The following is a 5,000-nucleotide window of genomic DNA, read 5'->3' as shown; positions in this document are numbered from 1 at the left end:
ACAAGATGAAAGTATCATAAACGTAACGATACATTTAAAACTAGGCGCACTTTGCACACAGTAAGGAATATTAGACATGAAGCCATGAAGTATGATTTCGAAATGATTTCCACGCGCATTTCTACAGCCTCGCGCCAGACATGTTCATCCGAGGAGAAAGGGCGGTGGGAAATGGTCGCATTTGTCTATCCAAATTGCGTGCCAGCGATCATAAAATCCATTAAGGCAGCGTTTCGGAGGAGTTCTACTTTTTCGAAGGCGGTGTGATTGATAACCTTTTTCGAAGACGTTAAAATTGTGTAGCTAGTATATAAATCTTCTAATGCCATCTTAGATTTTCAAAAAGACAGATGATGTCGAGATGTGGAGTCTCGTATAAATTGCTGCTGTAAAACGGTTAACTTTTTCTTTCATCGCGCCATAAAAAAGGATAGTGTAAGCTGAAAACCGATACTATTTTTACTGAATGGAAGAAATAGCCATAAAAAAAAAAAAAAAAAAAAAAAAAAAAAAAAAATATATATATATATATATATATATATATATATATATATATATATATATATATATATATAAATCTACTTCTATTATACAATGCCCGGGATAAAATGTGAAAAAATCCATAACACAAACCTCAACTTTCCGCCATGACCCAATATCGGAGCTACATTATACAATTCCATGTTAATTGTTACCCTTCATTTCACGCATTCAATCCTAGATTTCTGTCTGTTCTGTCTCATCCCCCACACCTCGTAAATCAAATCATAGTTCCACGTTCGCCTCTTTCTAGTTCCTTCACTTTGCCTCTCCCTTTCCAATTCAATGCGTTATCTAATTTTTATCCCCACTCCCTTTCACTTTGTATCTAGGACTCGTATCTGTTTCTCTGTCTCTTTATTCTTCGTATCTTTCTTTCTCCATCTTACTGTAAAGTTAAATAAATATCTATTTAATTCTTTTTTTCCATATACCTCTGTTTAATCGTCGGGGAATTGCATCTTCCAACTTTATTCGTCAATTCCGAATTCGTTGATCTCACCGCCAAGCCATTCCGTTCCGCCATTATCGCTTAGCCCTTTTCCATCCCTAATGCCACTTTAGTTCGTGGCTCCTTGCGGTTCAGCCTTTGGCCGCAGCTGTTCCACCCTCTCTGTATTCACTTCCCGAGTAATTTTCCCCAGCAGGAGCAACCTAACTTCGCTCACATCTTACCTGAGTGTCCTGTGTGCCCCCTCGCCGCCCGCGCCGCCTTCGCCCATCCATCACGCTGGAAGGGGAGGAGGTCGGGCGACGAGGCAGCCCCGCGTGAGTGATCATCATCAGGGAGCGAGAAGAACTTCTGGGTTTCTTCCCACAGAACAAGATAAGTGTGAAAAGATAAATTTCGTTTTCGCTAAAATGAGTGACTGAAGCTCTGCGATTCTGTTGGGATTTCAAAGGCAATCTATTTCTTATTTTGAAACAAGGAAAACATAACTGAATATCCCGCTGCCCCTTGCCTTCAATACATAACGTTACCAAACAAGGATTTTGACTCTTAAACACAGATGGAGTTATACAGGAACACGGACAAGACACTATTTTGGCAACGATGGAAAGCCTTTTACACCGTATTAGACTAAAATTCATTTACAAAACAAAAACTTCCGTGAGCCAACAAACAAAACTCTAGAATTCAATATTTCTGAAGAGAAGTAAAATCGATGGAAGCATTATGTAACAGGTTCTTAAGGACACTAATACCTGGGCGATATGGAGGTGATTTCTCTCTCTCTCTCTCTCTCTCTCTCTCTCTCTCTCTCTCTCTCTCTCTCTCTCTCTCTCTCTCTCTCTCTCTCTCTCTCTCTCTCACAACACACACACGCACACAGGCGCGCGCATATATATATACATACATGAGTATTTGTGTATTCAGAGAGAGAGAGAGAGAGAGAGAGAGAGAGAGAGAGAGAGAGATAGAGAGATGTGTGTACACATATACATGTGTATATACATCCACAATATATAGTGCAAAGGTACATATACATAATTATTTACATAATAAAAATTGCGTGTGATCCAATACCACGGTGTGTACGGTACTGCTCCTCTCCGCCTTCCCTTAGGCTCGCCTGGCGTGAGCAGAATATCTTAGAAACTTCTTGATACCACAAGGGATAATCTTAAAGTTTAATTCAACAGCAGATTGTGGTTCACTTCGCTGCTGGTAGTGCGATACTGGGAACAATGTTTTGTATTCTGGCAAAAGGTTCTATTTTTCTAGTTCACAACCCTTTTTGTAAATTTCTAATTGTCCTCTTCCACGAAGAAAAGATAAAAAACAAACAATAATAATAATAATAATAATAATAATATTGTTATTAACAATTAAAAAAATCAATAATATCCTAAATCAATGCAATGCATGTGACCTACACCTGGGACTTATATTTCAAAGAACAAGGATTATCACTCCTACCATCGTGTCTGCGTTTCGGATGGATATTAGTTTTTTGACAAATGTTGAAAGGCATGTTAAAAACCTCTGCAAGATACTGCAACCACTGCAAATGCAAGGCTGATGGAAGTTTGGTGGTGTAATGTGGTTTTATTTTTAACTAAAGTGTGTTATATTTACGCTGGGCATTCCTTAATAAGTCATAATAAATTCTGACAGCTTACATTTTGTTAAAAAATACGCGGCAAGATACTTAATCTAACTTCCCGTGTCCATATTTCAAAAATATACGGTTTTATCCCACCAGACTAGAATCTCTCTAAAATACAGGTATTCGAAAACTAGAACGCTATAAAAGTAGTCTGGCATTAGGAAGCCCTTTCTCTATGTATGTAAATATTGTATACACACACACACACACACACACACACAGTGCATGTATGTGTAAGTGTAAAAGTATACGTATACTAAAGTGTATGTGTATGTGTCTATGTATAATCATAGTATACAGACACACACGACAGCCCTTATGAAAGTCTGGCCGACGAGAGGAAAAAATGACACGCGTAGGCCTTCCCGCATGATTCCTTTTGGAGAGCCCTGAGCGCAAGAGTAAACACGATTGAATTCTTTAAACGCGCCAGTCCGCAGTCCCAACGTCTCGACTCCCTTCAGTCGGTCTAGTTTTTCAAGGCCAGGCAGCAACTACGCAGATATTTCACTTTTATGCTCGTTGTTGCCACCCACATCTTACATACACATGTATATATGTATATGTATACATAGATATATGTGTGTGTTGCACAAACACACACACACACACAAAGAGAGAGAGAGAGAGAGAGAGAGAGAGAGAGAGAGAGAGAGAGAGAGAGAGAGAGAGAGAGAGAGAGAGAGAGAGAGAGAGAGAGAGAGAGAGAGAGAATCAGCAAAATACCTATATCTTTCATCGTTTCTTTTTCATACTTCCTTTTGGTCTAACGCAAACTCATACTTCCATAAAATAGGAAGGGAAGAAGGAAGGAAGTAGAAGCAAATAAAATAGGAAGGGAAGAAGAAAAGAGAAGCATAGAAAATAGGTAGAAATGAAATCGAAAGATGGAAGGGACACGGAACATAAAAGGAAAAGAAGGAAGGAAACACAGAAGGAATGAAAGATAACAAAGGAAAGTATCGTGTAAAGAACTGAAGAAAGCGTAAAAAGCAGATAGGAAGCATTAGAGAATGAATGGGTAAACAGAGGGTGTAGAAAGAAAAATAAAGAAGAATTGTTTTCCCCGCTCTCTTCCGCTCCCCATCACTTCCCTCCAGCCACCAGCAGTAGTGTGACGCGCCTCGTCAGATGTGCTGAGTGAGGCAGACTTACAATGTTGTCTCGTGAAGATGAATCGTGATCGACACGGCATCATCCTCTTACCCTCTACACCCTCCCTCCCCCCTCTCCCATCTCCTCTTATTACCTCGCATCTCTCCTCCCTCAGCATCTACCTAGACCCGTCCTCGCTTCCCATCGCTCTCCTATCCTCGCTGTGTGTTCCTGTCCCTATTTGATTATCTCCCTTTTCTCTTCTTCTTTTTCTTCACAAGACTTTGCCTTTCTTGCTTATCCCTACCTCACATGTGATTACGGAAAGGATAATCCACAAGCGTTCCTTTAATTTCTGAATGAAGCTGACCCGTAGTGAGCAGGGTGTAAGGAGGTCGTCATACAAGAGAAAAATGATATGTATGATCAAGCTTAGCATTAATCTAAATCTATCAACTCCTTATACAATAAATCAATACCGGAGATAAGAAGTAATCAGCTGACACGGTCGGTTACTAAAAGGGACACTATCCTGTAAGCTTCAGACAAGACGAAATCCCTCGCTCCCTCGATAGTAAAAGTTCGGGGTCAGACAGAGCTATTGGTATCGCGATTCATGGCGGTGTATATAACTTATCATCGAAGTTTCCTGAGCACAATTTTTACGTTCTTACTGGCTGTGTCCTTAAATTACATCCTTTCTTAAAGCTGTAAATAAAAAACGACCCGGGAGTTATTTTTACTAAAATTCCTACAATACCATGAACCTTCAATAAACAGCAAAACACGAAAATTCTATTTACTGAATCCTTAGAAAGTTAGCAGAGCATAACTAAATACACTCGTTTTCAGGCTTTCTTCTCCAACCCCTCGATTCAATTCCTGATAACACCAGGTGTTTTCAATATATCGTCATATATTACGAAAAAAAACTAAACTGTGCCGTACAAATTCGGGCAGGTAATAACTTTCGTCAGGTAATTACAATCGCTATCTAATTCCGATAATTCCTTCCGACTAAAAATATGAATCTAAAAGTAATTAATAAAATTTGGGACAACAGAAAACGGGAATGATGAAGCATTCATTAGGCGGAGATAACTGGAAGAAAATGGATGACAATCAGTGAAATTTTACTTTGATCTTTCCTAAAATAAAACATCTAGAATATCTGTTTATTACTTCGGGGAAGAGGAAATCAAAGAAGAAACATTTCGAAGGAGAAAATCTTTGATATCTGCACGAGAAAAAGAT

This window comes from Penaeus monodon, chromosome 7 (genome assembly GCF_015228065.2).
Source record: "Penaeus monodon isolate SGIC_2016 chromosome 7, NSTDA_Pmon_1, whole genome shotgun sequence".
Lineage (NCBI taxonomy): Eukaryota > Metazoa > Arthropoda > Malacostraca > Decapoda > Penaeidae > Penaeus > Penaeus monodon.
The sequence above is the reverse complement of the archived record's forward strand: the minus strand, read 5'-3'. Positions refer to the sequence as shown.